This window comes from Panthera uncia, chromosome E1 (assembly GCF_023721935.1).
Source record: "Panthera uncia isolate 11264 chromosome E1, Puncia_PCG_1.0, whole genome shotgun sequence".
Lineage (NCBI taxonomy): Eukaryota > Metazoa > Chordata > Mammalia > Carnivora > Felidae > Panthera > Panthera uncia.
The window spans coordinates 26,621,219-26,648,687 of record NC_064814.1 but is presented as its reverse complement, the minus strand read 5'-3'; positions in this window follow the sequence as shown (position 1 = coordinate 26,648,687).

Genomic DNA, 27,469 nt, shown 5'->3' with positions numbered 1-27,469 from the left:
GGAAATCACCACTTTCTTTCCACAACCTTCTCCTGTCCAGTCCAGCTCCCAAGAGGTCCCCATTTTTAACTATTTCCAGGTTTAGTACATCTGGTTGTTAATTTCACAGAGCTAAATAACATTAAAACATTTGATTCATCAACTTACCAACCCTCCTCCACCTTCTTTTCCTGGGTCATGTTCTCTATCCTCCACTGAGCAATTCAGTAATTTCAAGGACTGGCTGCCTAAGCATTCAATACTCATTCATCCAACCCAGGCATTATCGTTTGACTCATACTGTAAAGATAATAAGTCATATTAAGGAAATGATCATTTACAATAAATCTATAGAAGCTGGAAAAAAAACCCATAAGCTATCCAGCAAAATTTTGTATTAGCTTCAAATAAATAGTAATAGCATAGCATCAAATCACTTTCCTCACAGAATCTCTCCAATACCTAAGCTAAAAATGCTTTGCATTCTGGTGCTGTGACCTGACAGAATTTTGTGAGACACCAGAGAAATAGGTGAGTTTGCTCAAATATTAGTCAGTTTAACCATGCTTTTGACAGAAAACAAACCACATGCAGTTTAAGATTATAGTGTAGATATTGTGTGTTAATGACGGAAGGGAGTACATACGCTTGAATTACTAAGCTTTCACAAGGAAGTCTTCACATTCTGCATTAGCGGGAGAAGGATCTGAGGTGTACTCATGTTGGTAACTTACTCTGAGATGCATGGAAAGTAAGACGGATCAACGGATAGACAGATAGAAGGATGGGTAATGTGACAAAGCAAACACAACAAAACGTGAGCAATTGTAGCATCCAGATCGTAGGTATACGAGTGTCCACTATATAATTCTTTCAACTTTCCTACACGTTTCATAATTTTTATCATGAGATGATTGGGGAAAGCTAGAAAGTCCTGATTTCCTTCTATCAGCATTGAAAATGCATGGAGGTGGTTTGTATGGAAGCAGAGCTACATGATTTTTTTCCAGAAAAAAGAACATTCACCTGTTTAAAACCTGGATGCACATTCTCAGGCCCTAAAAGTTTTTATCATAAAGTAGAAATGAAAAGTCTCTGTTCTGCACATATTTAAAATAAATATTAACCATTAGCAAGTTTGAGTTAAGAAAATCGCAGTGTAGGGGCGCCTGGGTGGCTCCATTGGTTAGGCATCCAGCTTCGGCTCAGGTCATGATCTCACGGTTTGTGGGTTCCAGCCCCGCGTCGGGCTCTGTGCTGACAGCTCAGAGCCTGGAGCCTGCTTCGGATTCTGTGTCTCCCTCTCTCTCTGCTCCTCCCCCACTCACACTCTGTCTCTCTCTCAAAAATAAATAAAAACTTTTTAAAAAATTAAAAAAAAAATAAAGTTTTTAAAAAATTTAAAAAAAGAAAAGAAAATCCCAGTGTGGTGCCTATAGGCCATATAATTTTCAGTAACATTGCCTTCTAGTAATCCCTTGGAAGGATGATTTTGCCTCAAAATGTGGACCCCCAAAACCTGTAAGTATTGACCTGTAAGGCAGATTTTCTTAAATATTGTCTTTTAAAATATTAGATAGTGTCAAGAAAGGTCAATAACTTGAGGTGTAGCCTAGTATTAAAGCATGAATATCTCTTAATCCAGGTTGAGAGAAGAGCATTCTAGGAAGAAAACGTAGAGCAAGGCATGGAAATGTGGAACTAAGAGGCTTTTTTAACAAGTGGGAAAGAAGCTAAGAATGGCTACACAAAACATGAGGCAAAAAATGGAAAATATGGGTTCAGAAGGTGGGAGGGTCCCCATTCAAAGTCATGATCCATAATTTAGACTTTGTTCCACATGTAATAAAAAACTGTCAAGTATTTTTTTAGCAAAAGAGAATGACTAGATTTGTGGTTTAAAAAAGTGACTATCCTGGCATAATTGAGAATGTGCTAGAGATAAGATAAAATTAAAGCCAGAAGAACAGACCAATTAGAGGTTTTCTTTTTACTCCCTCTCTCTCTCTTTAACCTTCTCACTATCTCACTTCTCAAATTCTTGGCTTCTTTACTTCTGTATTTTTGGGAAAGGTATGTGTCAATGTATATATGTGTGTGTGCATATATATGTACGTATATGTGTGTGCATGTATACCAGATAGATTGCGTCTCAAGCATCGGTATGTAACAACATCTCCTAAGAATCTTGTTAAAAATACAGGTGCCAGGGCCTGGCCCCAGACCTGGAAAATACTGAAAGACCTCATTAGCTAGATATTCTGAACATTACTAACAAGCATATTACACAAAATGATGTACCTATAAATGAACTTTTAGCAAGCAATCCACTGATCATTTCATAAGGGCAACATCTGTCCTGCCTTTGGCTTGATGTTTCATTGAATTTTTATGAAAAGTACAATTTGATGTGTGATTTGAGTTATCTCAGAAATTAGTGCTTTAAAGAGATTTGCCTGAGGGGCTCCCACGTAAGAATTAACAATGACTTCATTATCACAGTGAGCTGCCATTTAAAGTCTTATCATAGGAGAGAAAACAAAGCCAGCTGCCATTTCTTGGGAGTCCATTCACTTAGCACCCTGCACCTGAATTGCTGTGTTTTACCATTAGGAAACTATGAATGTCAAAGTCCCTTAAGGACAGGGTGTCCGTGTTGACATAGTAAGCTTAGTACAGAATGCTGTCAATTAATGCTATCCTTGTTAGGAAAGACAGATATGCATGTGTTCAATATTATGTATTCACTCATGTACTCATTCAGTCAGTCAACACCCATGAAACTTTATATATATATATATATATGTATATATATATATATATATATATATAATATATATTATATTATATATATAATATACAGTAGGAGGATTTAATGAGAATTAAAATTAGCAGGACATAAAAACACAGAAGTTTGGGGCTTGCTAGGATGAGACATATGTGCCTAATTTGGACAAACATTTTTTTGAAGAAAGTTGACTTACCACAACACAATAAAATATCTCCCTCTGCCAACCCCAACCCCAGGAAGCAGGGAGGACCTTTTGCAGGATTTCTTTTTTTTTTTCTTTCTTTCTTTTCTTCTTTTCTTTTCTTTTCTTTTCTCTCTCTCTCTCTCTCTTTTTTTTTTTTTTACTATAATTGACACACAATGTTACATTACTTTCAGGTGTACAATTTAACGACCCACCAAGCGTATACATTATGTTATGGTTACTACAATGGTAGTTGTCATCTGTCCCAATATATCATTATTACAGTATTCCTTATGCTGTGACTTTTATCCCCATGGTTTACTCATTTCATAACTAGAAGCCTGTATCTCCCACTCCACTTCACAAATTTCACTCAGACCCCCACCTCCCTCTACTCTGGCAACCACCAGTCTGTTCTCTGTATTTATAGATCTGACTCTGCTTTTTTTTTTGTTTATTCATTTTTGTTTTTTTATATTCCACTTATGAATGAAGTCATATGGTATTTGCCTTTTACAATCTGACTTATTTCACTTAGTGTTCTACCTTCTAGGCCCATCCATGTTGTCTCAAATGGCATAATTTTATAATTTTTATGGCTGCATAATATTATATATATATGTATATATATATATTCCATATGTATAATATAATGGAATATTATTCCGTATAATATAGGGAAATGATATTTCCAATAAGGGGTTAATATCCAAAAATATGTAAAGAGCTTATACAACTCTTTGAGAAACCTCCATACTATTTCCTAGAGTGGCTGTATGAGTTTGCATTCCCACAAACAGTATAAGAGGGTTCCCCCTTTGACAGCATCTGTTGTTTCCTGTGTTGTTAATTTTAGCCATTCTGACAGGTATGAGGTAATAGCTCAATATAGCTTTGATGTGCATTTCCCTGATGAGTGATACTGAGCATCTTTTCATGTATGTGTTAGCCATCTGTATGTCTTCTTTGGAAAAATATCTATTCATGTCTTCTACTCATTTCTTAATTAGGTTATTTGTTTTTTGGGTGTTGACTTTGGTAAGTTGTTTATAGATTTTGGATACTAGCCTTTTATCAGATATGAAACTTGAAAATATCTTTTCCCATTCTGAAGTTTGCCTTTTAGTTTTGTGGATTGGTTCTTTTGCTGTGCAGAAGCTTTTGTCTTGATGAAGTCCCTATAGTTCATTTTTGCTTTTGTTTCCCCTGTCTCCAGAGACATGTCTACTAAGAAGTTGCTAGGGCCAAAGTTGAAGAGGTTGCTGCCAATATTCTTCCCTAGGATTTTGATGATTTCCTGTCCCACATTTAGGTCTTTCATCCATTTTGAATTTATTTCTGTGTATGGAATAAGAAAGCAGTCCAGGCTTATTCTTTTGCATGTTGCTGTCCAGTTTTCCCAACACCATGTGTTGAAGAGACTGTCTTTTTTCCAATGGATATTCTTTCCTGATTTGACAAAAATTAGTTGACCATAATCCTGAGAAACTTAACAGAAGACCATGGGGGAGGGGAAGGAAAAAAAAAGTTAGAGAGGGAGGGAGCCAAGTCATAAGAGACTGCTAAAAACTGCGAATAAACTGAGGGTTGATGGGGGGTGGGAGGGAGGCGAAAGTGGGTGATGGGCATTGAGGAGGGCACCTGTTGGGATGAGCACTGGGTGTTGTACGGAAACCAATTTGACAATAAATTTCATTAAAAAAATAGAAATAAAAATAAAAATAAATTAAAAATAGAAATACCTTATGAAAAAAATTAGTTGACCATATAGTCATGGATCCATTTCTGTGTTTTCTATTCTGTTCCATTGATCTATATATCTGTTTTTGTTCTAGTACCGTACTATCTTGATCACTACAGCTTTGTAAAATAACTTGAGGTCCAGAATTGTGATGCCTCCAGCTTTGGTTTTCATTTATTTATTTTTTTATTTTTTCATTTTAATATGAAAAGTGTCTATTCATGTCTTCTGCCCCTTTCTTCACTGGATTTTTTGTTTTTCGGGTGTGGAGTTTGGTGAGTTCTTTATAGATTTTGGATACTAGCCCTTTGTCTGATATGTCATTTGCAAATGTCTTTTCCCATTCTATCAGTTGTCTTTTAGTTTTGCTGATTGTTTCCTTTGCTGTGCAGAAGCTTTTTATCTTCATAAGGTCCCAGTAATTCATTTTTGCTTTTAATTCCCTTGCTTTTGGGGATGTGTCGAGTAAGAGATTGCTACGGCTGAGGTCAGAGAGGTCTTTTCCTGCTTTCTCCTCTAGGGTTTTGATGGTTTCCTGCCTCACATTCAGGTCCTTTATCCATTTTGAGTTTATTTTTGTGAATGGTGTGAGAAAGTGGTCTAGTTTCAACCTTCTGCATTTTGCTGTCCAGGTCTCCCAGCACCATTTGTTAAAGAGACTGTCTTTTTTTCCATTGGATGTTCTTTCCTGCTTTGTCAAAGATTATTTGGCCATACGTTTGTGGGTCTAGTTCTGGGGTTTCTATTCCATTCCATTGGTCTATGTGTCTGTTTTTGTGCCAATACCATGTTATCTTGATGATTACAGCTTTGTAGTAGAGGCTAAAGTCTGGGATTGTGATGCCTCCTGCTTTTGTCTTCTTCAAAATTACTTTGGCTATTCGGGGCCTTTTGTGGTTCCATATGAATTTTAGGATTGCCTGTTCTAGTTTTGAGAAGAATGCTGGTACAATTTTGATTGGGATTGCATTGAATGTGTAGATAGCTTTGGGTAGTATTGACATTTTGACAATATTTATTCTTCCAATCCATGAGATCGTCTTTCCATTTCTTTATATCTTCTTAAATTTCCTTCATAAGCTTTCTATAGTTTTCAGCATACAGATCTTTTACATCTTTGGTTAGATTTATTCCTAGGTATTTTATGCTTCTTGGTGCAATTGTGAATGGGATCAGCTTCTTTATTTGTCTTTCTGTTGCTTCATTATTAGTGTATAAGAATGCAACTGATTTCTGTACATTGATTTTGTATCCTGCAACTTTGCTGAATTCATGTATCAGTTCTAGCAGACTTTTGGTGGAGTCTATCGGATTTTCCATGTATAATATCATGTCATCTGCAAAAAGCGAAAGCTTGACTTCATCTTTGCCAATTTTGATGCCTTTGATTTCCTTTTGTTGTCTGATTGCTGATGCTAGAACTTCCAACACTATGTTAAACAACAGCGGTGAGAGTGGGCATCCCAGTCGTGTTCCTGATCTCAGGGAAAAAGCTCTCAGTTTTTCCCCATTGAGGATGATGTTAGCTGTGGACTTTTCATAAATGGCTTTTATGATGTTTAAGTATGTTCCTTCTATCCCGACTTTCTCAAGGGTTTTTATTAAGAAAGGGTGCTGGATTTTGTCAAAGGCCTTTTCTGCATCGATTGACAGGATCATATGGTTCTTCTCTTTTTTTTTATTAATGTGATGTATCACGTTGATTGATTTGCGAATGTTGAACCAGCCCTGCATCCCAGGAATAAATCCCACTTGATCATGGTGAATAATTCTTTTTATATGCTGTTGAATTCGATTTGCTAGTATCTTATTGAGAATTTTTGCATCCATATTCATCAGGGATATTGGCCTGTAGTTCTCTTTTTTTACTGGGTCTCTGTCTGGTTTAGGAATCAAAGTAATACTGGCTTCATAGAATGAGTCTGGAAGTTTTCCTTCCCTTTCTATTTCTTGGAATAGCTTGAGAAGGATAGGTATTATCTCTGCTTTAAACGTCTGGTAGAACTCCCCTGGGAAGCCATCTGGTCCAGGACTCTTATTTGTTGGGAGATTTTTGATAACCGATTCAATTTCTTCACTGGTGATGGGTCTGTTCAAGCTTTCTCTTTCCTCCTGATTGAGTTTTGGAAGAGTGTGGGTGTTTAGGAATTTGTCCATTTCTTCCAGGTTGTCCAATTTGTTGGCATATAATTTTTCATAGTATTCCCTGATAATTGTTTGTATCTCTGAGGGATTGGTTGTAATAATTCCATTTTCATTCATGATTTTATCTATTTGGGTCATCTCCCTTTTCTTTTTGAGAAGCCTGGCTAGAGGTTTGTCAATTTTGTTTATTTTTTCAAAAAACCAACTCTTGGTTTCATTGATCTGCTCTACAGTTTTTTTAGATTCTATATTGTTTATTCTATATTGTTTATTTATTCTATATTGTTTAGTTCTCTTTTTTATTGGGTCTCTGTCTGTAAACCACAATTTCTTTATCCATTCATCAGTTGATGGACATTTAGGCTCTTTCCATAGTTTGGCTATTGTTGAAAATGCTGCTATAAACATTGGGGTACAAGTGCCCCAGCACTCCTATATCCCTTGGGTAAATTCCTAGCAGTGCTATTGCTGGGTCATAGGGTAGGTCTATTTTTAATTTTCTTTTCAAAATTGCTTTGGTTAGTCAGGGTAGTTGTGATTCCATAAAAATTTTAGGATTATTTGTTCTAGGTCTGTGAAAAATGCTGGTGGTATTTTGATAGGGATTGCATCAAATGTTTAGATTGCTTTTGGGTAGACATTTTAACAATATTTGTTCTCCCAATCCATGAGCATGGAATGTTTTTTCATTTCTTTGTGTCCTCTTCAATTTCTTTCATAAGTGTTTTGTAGTTTCCAGAGTATAGATCTTTTTCTTCTTTGATTAGGTTTATTCCTAGATATCTTATAGTTTTGGGTACAACTGTAAGTGGGACAAATTCCTTGATTTTTCTTTCTGATGCTTCATAGTTGGTGTATAGAAATGCAAGATGCAACACGCAAAATGCAACAAAAAGGATTTCCATACAGTGATTTTGTATCCTGTGACTTTACTGAATTTGTGTATCAGTTCTAGCAATTTTTTGGTGGAGTCTTCTGGCTTTTCTACAGAGAGTATCATGTCATCTGTGAATAATGAAAGTTTGACCTCTTCCTTGCTGATATGGATGCCTTGTATTTCTTTTTGTTGTCTGATTGCTGAGGCTAGAACTTCCAGTACTTTGTTAAATAACAATGGTGAGAGTGGACATCCCTGTATTGTTCCTAAATATAGAGGAAAAACTCTCAGTTTTTCCTCATTGAGGATTATATTAGCTATAGAACTACCCTATGATCCAGCAATTGCACTAGTAGGTGTTTACCCAAAGGATACAAAAATGCTAATTTGAAGGGACACATGAATTCCAGTGTTTATAGAAGCATTATTAACAATAGCCAAATTATGGAAAGAGCCCAAATTTCCATCGACTGATGAATGGATAAAGAATTTGCAGAATATTACTCAGCCATAAAAAATGAATCTTGCCATTCGTAAAGACATGGATGGAACTACAGTGTATTTTGCTAACTGAAATAAGTCAGTCAGAGAAAGACAAATACCATATGATTTCACTCATATGTGGAATTAAGAAACAAAACAGATGAACATGGTGGAGGAAAGAGAGGCAAACCACAACACACATTCTTAACTATAGAGATCAAACTGAGGGTTGCTGGAGGGGAGGTGGGCGGGCATGGTGAGCTAAATGGGTGATGGGTATTAAGGAGGGCTCTTGCTGTGATGAGCACTAGGTATTATACATAAGTGATGAATCACTAAATTCTACTCCTGAAACTAATATTACACCTTATGTTAACAAAAAAAACAAAACAAAACAAAACAAAAAAAACACCCCAAAACCTCCAAAAATCTAACACAACTCAACACCAAAAAAGGCAATTAAAAAATGGGCAGAAAACCTGAATAGACATCTTCCCAAAGAAGATGTCAACAGACACATGAAAAGATGCTCAACATCATTAATCAGCAGGGAAATGCAAATTGAAACCACAATGAGATGTCATCTCACACCTGTCAGTATGGCTAAGGCTTTTGCAGTTTTAGGAAATGAGACCTGGATATGTAACTATCGGGTAAGTCTTAATAAGTGATTAAACCTCATTCACCTTGGTCATGAAACAGAGGACCTAGTGTTAGAATAGAGGGAATTATACCTCAAGGATAAACATGATTTAAAGATAACTCATCTGTGGTGAGTAGACACCTGAGTGAAATGGAATGTAATTCCCTGTAAAAGTGTGAGGATCTCAGAAATTTGGGGTGGCAAATTAAAGATGGTCACAAATTCTTGGACACTCCTTCCACTTAGAAGCGTGGACTATGCCCTCTCCTTTAGAATCTGGGCAGGATGTGGGGCTGTTTTGATCATTAGAAAGTGATGCTCTGGGGTACCTGGGTGGCTCAGTGGGTTAAGTATCTGACTTCGGCTCAGGTCATGATCTCGTGGTTTGTGAGTTCGAGCCCCATGTTGGGCTCTGTGCTGACAGCTCAGAGCCCAGAGCCTGCTTCAGATTCTGTGTCTCCCTCTCTCTGTCTGTCCCCTGCTCGCACTCTGTCTCTCTCTGTCAATAATAAATAATCGTTAAAAACAATTAAAAAAGAAAGTTATGCTGTGCCACATCACGTGGACCCAGGCCTTAGGAACAGTTTATAGAGCCTATCTTTTGGAATACTTTTGGAACATGGAGCCCTATTTACCCAGGAGCTGTCCTGCTATGAGAAAGCCCAGGGTAGCCACATAAAAAGGTAAGACAGGGGTGTGAGGAGACAGAGAGAGAGAGTTCTGGCCAGTTTTCAGTTGTCCCAGATTCAGCCATTTGAATCAGCTCAGCAGAACCATGTTTTGGGGTAGTTTGTACCATGGCAGTAGATAACCAATGGGGAAGCCTATGAAGGTGTCCATGATGGTATGGCCTTGAGAGTTTAGGCAAAGGGTCTCATGGCTGAACCCATTAAGGAGGTAAAAGTGCTCCAGGGAAGCTTCCTATCCTCAAGGAGATCACTCAGGCCTGGCCAAGGAGCAATGACAGTGGTGACCACCATGACAAAAGATACTCTCCAAAGAGTTCAAGGGAAGGCAACCTTGAAAGGTGATGGCCCCTGCACTGCCTGACAGCCTTGGAGAGATACTTGAGCAGGTTTAATTTAAACAAAGAAAGTTATCATCTCGCAGTTGAGTGTGAAGCAATTCTTCACTGGTTAGAAATGGATTGAGTGGTCTCCATCACTTCCTTGAAGGATGAACTTGGAAAAACCATTGAGTCTCAATTTCTTCTTTTATAAAATAGTGGAAACTCCTGCCCTGTATACCTTGGAGAGTTATTGTAAGATAATTAAACTAATGGACATGAAATCATTTTGAAAACTATAAATAACATATATGGACAATAAACACCTAAACTATGATAACCACTTAATCTATTATATGCGCAAATATGTTTTGAATCAAATGAAAAGGCAATCCCTTTGCCAGTATCCATGTATATGTGTGCGCACACACATACACATACACACAGAACTCTCTTTCTTGGCCATCTCTATACCTGAGCATAGCCTCCATATTCCATAGACAGAGGATAGGCCTAGTTGACAAGATGATCTCAAAACTAAAGGGGAAGGTAGGTGGAGTTATCTCTCCGCTAGCATCATGCTGGGTGCTTTTCATGCAATTATGTCATAAACCATATAATCTAATTTATTATTATTATCCCTTTGTTCAAATGAGGAAGCTGAAGCATAAGTAGGTAAGTTAATTTGCCCAGAGTCACAGACTGCTAAATGGTAGAGCTTGGTTTAGGCTCCAGTATGTTTAATTACCCAAACCTGTGCTTTTTCTCTTTCTATGCCTTGTTGAACAAAATAGTAATCATAATCACAATCATAATAGAGAACAATGAAAACTTTTCATTGTAGCTGGTGTACACCAGGGCTCACCAGCCTTGTGAATTACACAGTCAGAGTGATGACTAAACCAATTTCCACTACACGTCTGGACTCATCAACTTTTGATGTGCAGATCTGGATTTCTGGGCTCAGCCAAATGCGAGGAAAGCCTGACAAGAAAAGTGAACCAAGCATTGTGTAAGAAATGAAGGTTGAAAATAGAACTGAAGGCTCAGCATCCTATTAGAGAAGGCAGCAATTTGCTATTTCCTATCCTTTCCCCTCCCTATTCTTCTTACCAACACGGAAACCCATCCTCAAATCCCTGTTGTGCTGTCCCATACATGCACCTTGTAAGCTTTAAATTTTAACCTGCTAAACCACCCTCCTGTCTACACCAGGACACCACAAGGAATTCAGCCATGTGATTGAAAGACAGCCTCTCTCCATCGATCCTGCAGGGTGTGGAGAAGTATAAAAGACAGTAAGTATTAAGTCCAGAACAAAAAATAAACCTCCATCTGCCTTGCTGGGATGGTGAGTCAATGAAACAGCCTATGTAGTTCTACTGAGCAGCTAGAGTTGAGCTTGATTGGGTAAGTTTGAGGTGCTGAGGAGAACTGGAGAGCTACACTTAAGAAGAAAAAATATTTGGGAGTAATTGGGCAGAAGAGGGAGAGGACCTGAAAGGAGAAGATTCCATGATGTGACTTGTCCTCTGTAACCTCCACAATCTTCTGCAAGTCTACTAACCTTACAAAGCACTGTGTGAGTAGATTTGTCTTAGAAACTGGTAGCAGCATTAAGCTTTGTGTCTGAGTTGATGTGGAACACAACAGAAAGTAAGTTATCAATGCTAGAGTAGGAAGGTCTTTAGGGGTGCCTGCATGGCTCAGTCAGTTAAGCATCCCAACTCTTGATTGAGCTCAGGTCATGATCTCAGTGTTCATGAGATAAAACCCTGGGCTAGGCTCTGTACTGACAGCAGGGAGCCTGCTTAGGATTCTCTCTCTCTCCCCCCCTCTCCCTCTCTCTCTCTCTCAAAATAAACAAATAAACTTACCAAAAAAAGAGGGTCTTTAGACTTCCGCACTGCGTGAATTCTGTAGTTAGAACCAATTTTAACTAGATCTCTTAGAAAAGGAGTCCTTCCTGTCACATATGGATTACATATGAATCTATACAGATTTCTTACCCATTAGCCTTTTCATTCATTTACTCATTCACTCAACACCTGTTGTGGTCACTATGCTAAATAATCTGAGTAGAGAAATAATAAGTCACAGTCCAGTGCTGCTCAAACTTGTTTGCACCAAATTACACGTTTGTTGCAAAAGATGCAGATTTGGGAGATTTTCTCCCTATCTCCAATTAATCTGAGTTAGTAAATCTGGAGTGGGGCCCAAGAAACTTGCATGTTCTCTATGGACTGCACTTTAAAGGAACATAGACCTAATCTTCCATTCAAGAAATGCAGTAGGGAAGACAGACACATAAACAAAGACCATCATAGTAAGAATTGTAAGTGTTGTGATTGTTGTACGTACAGTGTTGGAAATAAAAGAGGGATGCTCATTTCTTCCGTAGAACGGAATTTCTGGTAGAAGTGACAGTAAGGCTGATACTGAAAAGTGACTAGGAGTTGAATAAGGGTGGGAATTAATTTCCAAAGAGAAATAACACAAGGCAGGTATTAGAAACATGAGTTGGCACAGAGAACTGCAAGAGGTTGAGAGGTGGTTGTGTAGGACCAACAAAAGGTACAGCATCGTAGGCTACTAGAGGTGAACACAAGCAAGACTCGGAAGGCTTTGCCAGCTACATGAGTTGCTGGACATTAGGGGAACCACTGGAAGAACTCATTAGGGGAGCCACTGGAAGAACTCACAAGAACCACTGCAGGAGGGTAAAATAGTCCAACTTTCCTTCATTGAGGCTTAATACAGCTACTAAGTACAAAGCTAACACTGAATCGTGTCTCACCTCTAGACTACAGCCTAGGAAAGCTGTCCTGGTACAATCTCAAAGTTGTGAGGTGCAATTCCTTAGAAGATGAACTGAGGCTCTGAGTAAGCAGAAGGAGAGCTGGAAGAGCATCCCCCCCCCCCCCCGCTGAGTATGACCCCAAGAAGACAAATGCATTTGTCTGTGCTGATATCGTTCCAGTGGAGAATAGTGGGTTTCATGCCTGTCTTCTAGTGGATCACCAAATAAAATTATACGTATTGCTCTCTGCTTCATCAATAGAATCTTTAGCTTTCCAGGTCCATCTCTGAAAACTTAGAATTCTAAATCTGAAGGCTAAAATACCCAAAGGAAATAGATGTGCTTTTTTATGTTGTTATATTTTGTCTTCATTCCTTTGCAGCTTCTGTAAGTTTGTAACCAAAGATTTACCACAGCCTGACTTTCAATCTGCACATTTGCGATTGAATTCAGTATTTGTAGAATATCCAGAAAACCACAAGTTCCCTAGTTATCCAGGGCCAAATCATAGCTAGACTCACCTCTATGAGGGACCTATAACACTGGATAAAATTGGGTAGTATAGACATTTAGGCCAAAGGGAGGAATTAGAGATCAAGATAGTTCTATTCCATTCATTCTTTAATCTGTACTAAATATCAATTGCTGAGTCTTTATTCAGGGTTGAATGTCATCCTAAGAGCCCGGCTAAGTCAGTTTGAATTCCAAAATGTCCCACTGGTGCCTTCATGCCCAGAAGGACTTACCTAGGTATGTACAAGCATTTCTACTTAAAGGTGAGCAATCTGGGACTCCTGGCTGGCTCAGTCAGTAGAACATGCTTCTCTTGAATTTAGGGTCATGAGTTTAGCCCCACATTGGGTGTAAAGCTTGTTTAAAAAAAAAAAGAAAAGTAAAGAAGTCTTTAAAAAATAAATAAGATAAAATTGAGCAATCTAATGTTCTTTAGACATGGATTTGGTAAAAATACTATCAATCCTACTAACAAATAGTAATTCAGAAAATGATTGAATAAATAACATTAGGGGCATGAATATAAACATTAGCACCATCCTAAGTATATACAAACAAGTAACATGCCATCACTCATTTGAAAGCAAAACTTTTGGTTTTAAAAACTCTTGGAAACCATCTGTTTAATCACAGTGACATCAAACAGTAGAGACATAGGATTTAGAGCGAACTCAGAAAACCTCACATTCCATCTTTCTTGAGAAAAAATTTTTTAATAATTATTTTTAGAGTAGTAAGTGTTAATATTTCTTTATCACCCAGAGAGCTTAAGATTCTTGATCAAGGTCACACAGGTACTGAGGGGTAAAGCCAGGCTCACAAGATCTTAATGTGCATATACGTGGACATTCTCATTGCCTTCCTTAACTTCCCCGTTCCCTTTCCAGCTATCATGACTCCCCCACCCCCACCCTTGACATTGAGTCTGAAATTGAGTCTGAACACTGAGAAGCACAAGTCTTTATCTTAAAATTTGTCTTCAAACTCTCAGCGACCACAGCCCCTTCTTTCCTGCACTTGCTTACACAGGATTATTACAAGGCAATGTTGTATATTGCTATCCAGAATTGGCAGAAGGTTTTGGAATTGGAAAACTCAAGGAGTCAACCAGGGATAAAGGGGAAGACTTACTCTTACTTTCAAGTACAAAGTGTGATGTGATTAATAAAGTACCAGAAAAAAAAAAAAAAAAACCAGGATCACATTTTCCTGGAACCTGAGAAGGTTCGCATAGGTGAGAAGAGTCACATTGTTTGAGAACGAGATGCACCAAGGTTCTAGTGCCCAAATGATTGCTCTGGACATTTCAAAAAGAGGATCAAGGAGGGGAAAATATTAGCAGCTTGTTGATATACAAGAATTTTCTTTAGAATGACTTCCAACCTGCACAGAGTGCTTTTTAAACAAGAAAAACTGGAATCTAGTCCTGTCTTAGCCGCCTGTCAAGCTCTGGGACTTGGGAGGTCCAGTCATTTTCTTCCCCTAGACCCCATTGACTGGTCTTTACAATGGATCCACTGAACTAAATTATGAATCACTTTAGTGGGTTTTTTCCAACTCTTAACTTTCAGGATTCTAAATAGAAGAAACCTCTAGTGTACCCATACACATAAGAATTATTTTATTGAGGAAGCAGAGAATGTCTCCAGATACCACAGGTCTTCCTCCTTCATGGATTCCTGTCCAGTCACCAACAGAGTGCTGATCCAAGACAGTTTGATCTTGTTTGATCCTTTTATCAGTAAATAAAGTGAAAGGATTCAGTCCTACTTCAAAATATCTATAACTATGACTCAAGTAATCAGGGCAGCAAGAAGGGAATTGCAGTTTAAAATCACCTAGAAACTGTCTCAAGCTTCACTGACCACAGACTCCTCTGCCCTCAAGGAAAACGAAGAGCCAAGTGTGCGATGGGAACATTCCCTAAGGGATTCTTGTAATCAACCAGTTGGGGGAATCAGTGGCATAGACCAGTAACCTCCAGGCAGGACTGAGCTTTGTAAAGGGGAGACTCAGCTGGGAGAAGTTGAGGAAGGTAGAAAAAAAGTACAGCCAGTGGTACCCTCTACTGACTGTCCTCTGGGAAGCGTCCCATTCTTTGAATAAGCAGCCAACTCGGGATGTCTCTTGTTGTTTTTTAGAACTTTATGATTTACATTATTGGCTCTAATTAATCTTCTGAATTGGTTTTGCCTAGATGGGGCTTTTGTGTGTGTTTTTATTATAGCTGCATATTTTTAACTATTTTATCATTGCCACTTTATGTAGAGATCTTTTAGCTTATTTTATTTTATTCATTCTATTTCTCTTTTACTTTCACTCTTAAAAGTGGAACAAGAAGTGACAGAGTGATGGAGGTGGTTATGAGAATAGTCTATGCCCCAAAGAGGAGGACAAATGTCTCCACTCTGGTTAGCTCTGCATAGCCCCCAGGATCACAGCATGATGCTAAATTCAGCCAGTCAGAACAGGCTAGGGGCTCTGCATTACAAAACAAGTGTTTAGAAGGGTGTGGAGAAAGGGAAACTCTAGTGCACTGTTGGTGGGAATGTAAATTGATGCCACTATGGGAAATAGGATGAAGATTCCTCACAATCTTAAAACAGCACTACCATATGAGCCAACAATCCCACTTCTGGGTGTATATATTCAAAGGAAATGAAAGCAGGATCTGAAAGAGATACCTGTACTTACACTTTCTTTACAGCATTATTCACAATAGCCAAGATATAGACACAACCTAAATGTCCATTGGCAGATGAATATGTAAAGAAAACGTGGATTATACTGAAAATTAAATATTATTCAACTTCAAAAAAGAAGGAAATCCTGCCATATGTGGACAACTTAGATGAACCTGGAAGACATTATGCTAAGTGAAATAAGCCAGATAGACAGAGATAAACAAGGCATGACCTCACTTATATGTGGAATTTAAAATAGTCAGACTCATGAAAACAGAGCAGGGTAGTGATTACCAGGGGTGCAGTGGAGGGGGGAGAGAGGAGGTATTGGTCAAAGGGCACAAAGTTTTATTTATACAAGAAGAATAAATTCCATTGATCTGATGTACAACACTGTGACTGTAGTTAACAATACTGATGTGTATATTTGAAATTTGCTAAGAGGATGACCTTAAGTATTCTCACTACAAAGAAGAAAGAAATGAAGAAAGAAAGGAAGAAAGAAAGAAAGAAAGAAAGAAAAGAAAAGAAAAGAAATTTTAGTTATAGGAGGTGGTAGGTATGTTGATTAGCTTGATTGTGGTGACCATTTCACAACATATATATAGCACATCAAAACATCAAGTTGTATACATTAAATATATACAATTTCTATTTCTGTTCTCAATAAAGCTGAAATTTAAAAAAAGAAAAATAGAAATAAGGAAGGTGGGAGAATGTAACAAAAGAGAGAAAGAAATAAAGAGAGAAAAAAAAAAAAACCAGAAGAGAAGTAGAAGGAGAGGAAGAAGGAAGGAAATGAAACCTACTGATACCGGGAACTCCAAAGGACCTCCAGCCAAAACTTACTTAAAGCAGCTTGAGAGTAAAGAATATTCCTAGCACAAGACTCTTATCTTGTTTCAGAATTCCTAAAAGGGAGTCTGTTGCTGAAAAACTAAATTCTGTGGCATAAATTTAATAATCAAAGTAATAGCTATACTAGTGAAGAAACAACTCGGGATAAAAAATCAGATTCTAAGATCAGACTTCCTAGGTTCACATCCCCAATCCACTAATTCTTTCATCACTTACTAGCTATATGACCTTGAGCCAAATATTAAACATTTATAAGTTGAATTGCCTTTAAAGCAAGGGTAAGAGATTCATTTACCATACTGGGTTCTGAATATTGGATGAGATGATACATGTAAGCTGTACACTGTCCCAACACAAATTGATGAATGTATGTTAGCTCTGATTACTCATCATTAGTTAAGCATCTACTATGGGCTCTGAGCTCCCTTATAACCAGTCCTTACAACATGCCTAAAATTCTTTCTCCCATTAGACTGAATACCATCTTTTTATCAAGATCATCCAACAAATAAACAACAGAGCTGTCTGATTCCAAAGCCTGCATGCCTTATGCTATATCACTATCCCTAAAATAAGACCCTACTAACAGAAGCAATTCAGAAAAAAAAAAAAAAGATAACAAAAGGATGATGATGTAACTAAACCCATATGCCTGAGACAAAATAAATTAGCACTAATTTCAAGTATTCATATTTTCGTGGGAGATTTTCTCTTCTATTACAACTGAATTTTGAAAGCAAAGAGATGATTCGCATTGTTGTTCTCCATTCGGCTTACTACATATAGTAAATGGTTATAACATTCTTTTTTTTTTTAAGTTTTCATGAGTCAGGAAAAATAAAAAAGTAAATGAGAATGTGCATAAATCAAATGGACAAATCTGGGGGAAAAACATCTAGAGATGGAAGATAAAATAAACTTTTTCTTTAGGTCAAACAAAACTTCATAACAGGAAAACATAAGGCATAATTATCAAACATTTCAGATATAGGATTTTTTAAATCTACAGTAAAGATATTCACTTTGATTAATAAGATATTCAAAATTGGATGATACAGCAAGACTTCCCAGTGAGTTCACCACAATGAATTCCAAATGGCAACACATTTGCTATTGAGCTCTGGACTACATTAGATGCTCACTGAAAGAATTTGTTATAATTAATGTCACTGCACTGAATGTCAAAGGAATTAATAATGATTAGCCCCTGATTATAAAGAGCTGCCTATCATGGTTATTATGTTAACATTCAAAAACAACTTGCTTTATTAAAGCATTTGTTTTTAAATTGTCAACAGCAATCTGTAAATCAATGAGTTGCATTTTTAAGGATCAGGGATCTCGTATAGGTCGCTGGTTTTCTTGCTGGAGCTGTGTTCCATAATTATGTTATTCAGGCAGATGATCAATTTGAAAAGGGAAGAAAGCCAAAGCTCCTTATATCTTATATATCTTGACATTGCCCATTACCCTGTGTGGGGTTATGTCTAGACTTACCTGGATAAATTGGAAACCATTTTGCTATTTGAAATGTAGACTGTATCACTAGCTATGGTTTAATCTAGAATCAATGGACATAAAAATTGACTTAAAAAAATTGACACATTGGCCTTTGTGAAATGCCAGAATATTTGTCCAGATATACAAAACAAGTATCTACAAAAATTAACTAAAGGCCCTGAAGTCCGAGTGTCACCCTTCTCTTTATCAATTTGAAAATCTTCACAATTGCTGAAATTGATGAGCAAAATGCCTCACAAAATAGCTGAATTTTTGAAAATGTAAAATTATCATTGATATTCTGAACTGGGAAAAACTGAATGAGCAAAATAAAAATAGTCCAGGAGAGTGGTATATTTAAGCCAAAGAAATGGTGGAGAACACTGCATGATTATCAAACCCCAGAGAACAAAAATCTTCAGAGTTTAAGGCAGATAATTAAGTTCAGACAATGTGTGAAAAGGAGAAAAGCATCCTTTCCACATACACATGCAGTCAGCTGGCCATCAAAAGATCATTTACTTCCTTCTTTTAACACAAGATGATGTATGTGAAATGCACATCATGTTTGCTTGTACTGTAAACCTTTCAGTCTTTGTCAACTTCTTAAGAGAGAAACAATAGAAACAGAGCTTTGAAGCTTCAATACAATATGATTTGAGATATGGAAATCAGACAAACTACCAAAGTATGGCTCACTTGAGCTGGCCATGAAAAGAACTTTTAACACAATAAACAATATAAGAATATTCTATACCTTCCATGAAAAAAAATCCTTGTTATTTCTTCTTTTTTCTTGTTTAAAAATTTCTTAAAAAAAAAAAAAGATGCTTGCTGTTTTGACCTCTGCTGACATATCACCCATAAAACTTCCATTTATACATCAATGGGAATCTTTCAAAGAATAATAGTAAAACCAGGGAAACAAAACCCATATTTCGAAGGAAAATCAGTCCTGATGAACTTCTAGCCATCCTTTTTTTAAGTTTATTTATTTATTTTGAGACAGATTAGAGAGAGCACAGGCAGGGGAGGGGCAGAGAGAGACGGGGAGAGAGGACCCCAAGGGGGCTCTGTGCTGACAGCAGATATCCCAAAGGAAGGCTCAAACCCACACACTGTGAGATCGTGACCTGAGCCAAAGTCAGATGTTTAACCACCCAGGCACCCTGTCTAGCCACTCTTAAGGATACATTGCTCTTCTGTGCTGCCATTCCTTTGTTAGTATGACCACTGAATTCTGGAATGTTTTGGAATTCTGGACTAAAATTTCTATTTCTAGATTTTCTCTCATATTATATTAGAATTATTTGTTTATGCTTCTGTATCATTTCACTTGACTCGGGGTTGGAGATTCTGACCACATTTTCATTGCAGCATCTCAGTCAGACACACTGACTAAAGCCCCTGTTCACCAAATTAAATGATTTCTCAAATTCAGAATAGTTAAACAGTCATTCAACTACTCTAAGGAGAAGTCTTTCCTAAAAATGGCTGATTTTAGATTTTAAAATTTGTTTTAACTCCTATTTGAGTCATAAAATAGTTATCTCAAACATCTTGGTCTCAAAAAACCTTTGTATTCATAAAACTAACTAAAGACCCGAAAAGCTCCTGTTTGTATGGGTTGTCTATCGATATTTGCCATATTGGAAATTAAAACTGAGAAATTGTTTAAAGACAAACAATACACATTAATGATGCACTGCAATGATGATGTCATCACATATCACACAACAGGAAACTCCACTGTTCTCTCAGGAAAGAATGATAGTGTGTGAAACAAGCACCTTATATTTATGATGAAAATAAATTGGCCTCATAGGCCTAGTAAAAGGGTTTTTGGAACCCCTCAGGGTCCCCAGACCATGCTTTGAGAAATCGCTGCAATAGGCTAATAAAACTAATAGGTAATGACTCATATTTTTATATCATTTTATAATTTCACACTACTTTTGCATCATCCCATGTGGTGCTGACAGCAATTTAGGAAAAGTATATAGCAAACTGGGAAATCAAAGCTTGGGCAAAAGAGCTTGCCTAAGGACACACTATAAATATCAGAACCACATTTTAAAAGGAAGGTTTCTGATTTCGATTCCTTTATCCTTCACATAACATTAAACAGTGCCTTTCATCATGATCTTGGAGAAGTCTTTAGGATGTTAATGAGTAGGGTATTCTTTTTTAATTTGTTAAACTTATTTTCAGTTTTACTTATTTTGTTCTTTGGATTATAACTCAATACTGAATGTAGTATGTATGTGTGTGTGTGTTTATATCATTTTCTTACTTTTTTGGCATTATAACACGCTCCTGGTCTACCTTATGTTTTCTGTGCCATAACCACTAGCACCAGCCACTTCTCCAAGGTGCTCTGACTTCTTTGATTGGAGTATGGTGTTTAGAAACCAAGATCCAGATGCTGAGGGTGCTTGCTTCTGCTGAGCTATTACTGTTTCTAGGCCTCCTCAGGAGACAGAGCCAAGAAATGCACATACACATACACATAATAATCCACATATCCACACATATGTGCATCTATCCATCTATTTATCACTATTTATCTATAAATATGAGTTTATACTGATATTTCTGATTGTAACCCAGTACCAAAGGGATTATTCTGATCTTTTTTTCCCCTTGCTCCTATGTAAGTTCTGTAACAGTAAGAAACCTATAGAGTCTATCTTTCCAATTCATACATAGGTGTATTCGAAAAACTGACTTTAGAATTTGGGATGTATTTTCCCATAGACAGAAACAATTTTGGACACGGTACCCTATTATATATTGGAATTAGGTCCCCTGCTAGCCTACACAAACCAGATAAGAATTGAGGACTCACCTCCCTGTCCAAAATCCATACTATCAAAATTCAGTGAGTGCTATCACCATTAGCACGATAATTACTACCACATTTCACAGTTGAATAAAACTTCTCATTTTAGAAAGTTCTTGCACATGGACCATCTCACCCAATCCTCATAAAAACTATAAAAGGTAGGTGTTATTATGTGCAATTTCCATTATATTAGAAACTAGAAACATGAGAATCAGAGTGAAAGATTCTTAGTCAGAGAAAATAATATATTTGTTTGCTGTATACTCTATTAGCTTAGCCAATACTTACTTAACATAACCTGTGAGCAAATTAATAGACAATAACACAGTAGCACTTTAGAACAGTACTTCTCACTGTACCCTTTAGGCCAGCAGCAACATCACCTGAGCACTTGTTGGAAATGCAACTATTTGGATTCCACTCCTGGTGAGTTGAATCAGAATGGCTGGATTTGGGGTCAGGAATTCATGTTTTGAAAATTTTTCTAGAGGGAGCGCCTGGCTGGCTCAGTCGGTTAAGGGGCCAACTTTTGATTCGGCTCAGGTCATGATCTCATGGTTTGTGAGTTCCAGGCCTGAATCAGGCTCTGTGCCAGCAGTGAAGAGCCTGCTTGGAATTCTCTCTCTCTGTCCCTCCCTCACTTGTTCTCTCTCTCTCACTCAAAGTAAATAAATAATCTTAAAATTTTTTTCTAGGCAATTTTGATGCTCACTAAAGCTTGATAACCACTGCCTTCCATTTAGATAAACTTGCAAGGGGCTAGAAATCAAGATTCATAAGAAATATGGCTTAAGCTGGGCTTTTTCTGAGTCAGGGACAGGGTTTTATTATATTCTATTAACTATTTGGGTAGGTAATTCCTGCCATGTTTTTTTTTTTTTTTACATTTATTTTAGACATTTTTAAGGATTTTGGAAAGCAAGTAACAAACTAATTGTTCCCTTTCCAGGCAGACCTGGGTAGAAAGATGATTGAAAATATTCTTGGTGGCCTGATAAATATGTGATTCCTATTTAAAAGGCTGGTCTATATTATCTTGGCTTTCCTCAAAACAAAACAAAACAAAACAAAACAAAACAAAACAGATTCTTAGTGTTATCCACGATCACCCTGAAGAATGAGCCATGGATCTGAGAAAGAATATTCTTGGACCTGGAGCTCAGGAGAAGGAAGATCCTGGTAGTCATTGGAGCTCATCCTATGAAATATCTAAATGCCCTCATTAGTATTCACCAAACCCGATGAGCAGCACTTCTGAACACAGACTTTAAATCAAAAGCTTTGCTCAAAATTCTCATCTCTTTGCAAATCACAATGAATACCAATGATGAAAAAAAATTACAGCATAGAAGATTGCAAATGGATCTCAGAAATCATCTGGTCTGACTCTGTCACTTTACAAATGAGGAACCTGAGGTAGAGAGAGATTCATTGGTTTGTCCATGGTCATACAGGGTCAGCAACAGTGCTGGGACCAGCTCAGGGGTTTCCTGCCTTCTAGGGCGGCTGTGGATATTTAAATCTGACCCTAAAAACAGGATTTTTCTCAAGTGTCTCATCCAGTTTATCACACACAAAATAGCACTATTCTTAAAAGAGAGGTTTTCTTAGATGTCTCCATATCATTGTCAGGCTGCTTGGAAAATATGTAAGATGATACAGATGACAGGGAAGCCAGAGACCCTAGTGAATTAACATATATGGAACAAAACTGGAAATAGCACAGAAAGGTGATGTTTGTAAATTCCCTGAATAATTTTGTTGTAAGTCAACTCATTTTAGGTGAGTGTACATACAGGCAAAGTTAATTTAAGTTTTCATAGTCTTAAGTACCTGTTTGAGAGTGAAATGAGAGTTACAGGATTTTTAAATAAGAATGTCCCACAGAGGGGGCTAGCGAACCAAGGGGCAGAGTACCTCATGGAGAAACATATGGGCATAGAAAATAACTCTCCAAAGACAAAAGGATGTAAAGGAAGAAAAAAATATGACTATTGTCTGCAAAGTGGATTTGATTCTTGCCACTCCTGCAGGACAACCAAGAATTCATTGATAGGAAGCTGCAAGGTGAAGAAAAACCATAGAAGCAGCCTGAAATAATGACAGGAGTCATCAAATCCTGAAAGCTCATAATTGAACTTTACCAAAGTACAAATAGTAAAAAGAAGAGCTATGTATGTTCAAGGAAGAACTAAATCTTCAGGAAAATTTTAATGTACAAACTTCAAATTCTGCAAGTAGATGAGGTGAATTGATTTTAGAGACTGAAGTTGCCCAGAAATTGTTAGTGTCTATAGCCTGTGTGCTTAATATTAAATAAATGTGTTATGTAATATTTTTGGTTAATTAAATGTCTTAATGCAGGTTTATGGTAAGAGTGCTTACATTAAATTGAAGCTCTTTAGGAGTCCTGTAAAAATTTTATATGCTAGACAATATCCCATGAAAATAACAACATGGTAGAATTCATGTAAATATCCATGGAAAAATGTGCTACAGAAATAAACAACACTCCTTGGGCCTAAAACTGGGTTTCCTGCTTCCTTGGACAGCTGTGGATATTGAAAATCAGAACCAGACCCTAAAAACAGGACCCTAAAAGCAATTTTCTAAACCTTGTAACATTTTTTATTTTATTTAGAGTTGACTATATGCCTATCACTCTCTTAGGCTCTGCAAGAGATTAAGTGAAAAATAGGACACAAATGAGCACATATGAGTTGAATTGTGCAATCAGGAAAACACTGTGAGTCCTGAATTAAGTATTTATCTACTAATTTAGGAGAAAACTCAAAGATGAATCAAGGAAAAACCAAGCAAAATGCTAAACTGAGCATGGGGAATGAAGGGATTAGCATGTCCTGGATACACAAAGAATGTTTCACAGAAGTCATAGAGGTTGGTTCCCAAAGGGTAAATAGGATCTAGGTAGATGAATAAAAGAGTTGATGCCATTTAGGCTAGGAAAATATCACCAAGCCAATAAGAGCATGGCCTATATGTATGGAAGGTGGAAGAAGATGGTGGAAATGATGAGAGAAATGGCCTGTCCAGACTATGGGGAACATACTGGAGAGCAGTCATAATGGTAGATATTACTCATCAACTTGACTAGGCCACAGGACATCCAGATAATTGGTTAAACATTAGTTATAGGTGTCAGTGAGGGTATCTTTAGAAAAGATTAGCATTTGAATTGATGGACTGAGTAAAGCAGATGGTCCTCCCCAATGTGAATTGACATCATCCAATCCACTGAGGGCCTGAATAGAACAAAAAAACAAATGAAAATGGAATTTACTCTCTGCCCCACTGCTCAGGATGGGACATCTATCTTTCACCTTTTTCTCACAGCACTCCTGGCTCTCAGGCCTTCAGACCCACACTAGGATCTACACTGTTGGCTACCTGAGTCTCAGGCTTTTGAACTATACCACAAGCTTTCCTGGGTCTCCAGTTTGCAGACAGCAGATGGTGGGAATTCTCAGCCTCCATAGTCATGTGAGCTGATACAATATAATAAATCTCTTTCTAGATAGATTGGAGGTGGAGGTGGAGACACAGACACAGACACAGATACTGACACAGACATAGACACAGACCTATCTGTAGACATTCTATTGGTTCTGATTCTCTGGGGAGCCCTGACTAATACAGCAATAGAAAATTAAGTCCTCTGGATGGTATGGGACCAGCTGATGCAAAACTCTGAGATCCATGAGTGTTTGGACTTGATACTGAGAAAAATAAAAAAGCCATTTATGCAGGGAAGAAATGTGGGGGGAAAAAACTTTGTTTTAGGAAGATATTTCCAGAAAAACAATACAGGATAAACTGAAAAAAGAAATAAAGAGATGTCTGAAGTGATACCAGCAGAAGTTTATGACTCGGTGGTCTAAGGTAGCAATACTGAAAATGTCTGACTGATATTTTAAAAGAAGAAATGATAAGATTTGGTGTCAAATTTTATATAAGGAATAAAGTAGGATGATTTGTTAAAGATAATGCTTTTAAGTTTGAGATACTTACGAAAAAGTAATGGGTAACTATTGGAAATAGTTTGTTATAATTGGTTAGCTACTGTTTGGAAAGGAAAATGATAAATTAGATTGGAGTTAGGTTGGATTTGAGGGAGAATGCTGTTGTAGAAAAAAATATTCTTTGTTTCCTTTGGTGCTCACATGAAGACTACATTTATGAGTCTCCCTCAAGTTAGGCTGGGATCATGTGACCGGGTTCCAGCCAGTTGGGTATGTTTGGAAGAGATGTATGCTACTTACTCCTCTGGTCTGAGCTGGATGCCACATGTTTAAAAAGGAAAGGTTTTGGATCCTTGAGTCACTGCTTAGAAGAAAGCAATCTGCCCCCCACTGGGCATGAAATGGGTAGCAATAAAACTTAGTTGTATTGTCACTAATCTTCCAGGTTTATCTGTTGTGCCACAGAGTTTGTTTTGCCCTGGCTCTTGTAGATGTGCCATCTAAGGAGACACAACCTATAGACAGTGCTGGATATGTATGAACAGTCAGTAACTGTTCATCAGTATGGATAGTACATAACTAGAACCATACTTTGAGATTTAGATTTGGAACCCATTTGCCAGGTAGTAATGGTTGAGGAAACAACAGAAGATAAGCTTTCCGAGGGAGGGAGGGAGTGCCCAGAAATCAAGGCATGAAAGATGGGGTGTGAGTAGACATTAATAGCTACATAACAGGAAAGAGAAGATGACGGAGCAAAACATTTCAGAGAGGTTTAAAGAAGCAATGTATGATTAATAGCATTCAGTGCCTTAAAACCATTGAAGATAGTGATGGTTAGGAAAAGAGACTGAAATTTTCAAAAGTAGTTTCTCAGTGATATTTGGGATCATTTCAGTAGAGTAGTGGGGTCTTGAGTCACACTGATGAGAACTGGTAAGGGAAAGGAGAAAGAGAATTTGTGTCTATTAAGGTATGGGAACCTCCAAGTTCTGTCCACCCAAATCCCCCACAAAACACCTAACGGCCTGGTTGGCCTATGTATTAAAATGGCCGAACAGAAAGCAGCATGCCTATAACAGAATTCTAAGAGACAAACCCCAGCCAAGATGTTCTTTTAATCACTTTGAGACTTCCGGGTTGAAACTGGCTCACAGGGTGCCTTCCTACTGCAGCCGTCTTCTTGCCGAGTTTCTTCAGAGCACACAGCACCTGAAAATGACTTAGTTCTAATCATTGTATTCTCTCATCTATCCAAAAGCAGGTTGGTGATGCTTTTTTCCTTTTTCATCTTCCAATTCCATCAACATGGAAAGACATCTTATCTTATGCTAGATGCAGCTAAACAGATCCATTCATTTTAATCCCAGACTTTGCCACATCTAAGATGTCTTTGAGGGACTTGCTATAATCATGTCTTTGTTCTTATCATTCTTGGGCAAATCACATTTCCAAAACTCTGGCCAGCTCTTCAACCCTGTCACACTCCCTACACCAAATTCTGTTTCTCTTCTTCGCTTTGTTATTTAGATAAGGTTCCTATCCCACACATCTAAGGAAAAGTTGAAAGCCCACTGTGTAGGTGACAGTTTCCAACAGAACAGAAAGCTGATTTCACCTGGATACTCACTGGGTATTTTTATTAGAATTTTATTGTTCAAGTTCAAGTGAATTTTAAGTACTGCCTTACAAACATATTAAGGACTGCCTGTCCAAGAGCATCACCATTAAAATATGTTTGCATAATTTTAATGCCTTACAAAATTATATTCCCTGTGGGCATAAATTCATGAAATTTTTAGTCCTCCTCTATATGGTCATTTCCAAATAGTCCTAATATGATTGAATAGACCTTGAAAAGTGTACACATATTAAAATAAAATTACAGTATTTCAGTATTTTAAGCGATTTAAATTTCATTTCATCTGACTACTCTTTGAAGAATAAATCTCCTCTACAAAAATTGTATACATGGCTTTTAATTGGACAGTAGAAGCACACAGCAAACTTGTTAACTCTGAACTGCTGTAGTCCAGACAAGATGATTATTGATTTATGGATAAATAATATGGTTATCATGCTCACACTCAACAGAAAAACAACTTATTTCTGCTTGAAATGAAATTGGGGAGTAATTCCTTCTACCAAAATTACTCTTTCCCACAGCAGTAGAGATAGCACAAGGGACACCATAGTTTGGGTCACCATGTATTCCATGTGGATACCAGAGACAGCAAAACTGTACCCCCAGAGATGTCATTTCCAGGTTAACCTACATGAGAGCAAGCATTTTTCAGGGAGCCTTACAGGCCACAAACTTCTCTAGAAATCACTTCATAATGGCCATCCTTAAAATGAATCTTGGGCAAGTTCATAAGTAGAAGCTGACGTGAAGGCCCTGGTAATCCTGTAATAGTAATAATAAACATTTATTGTGTAT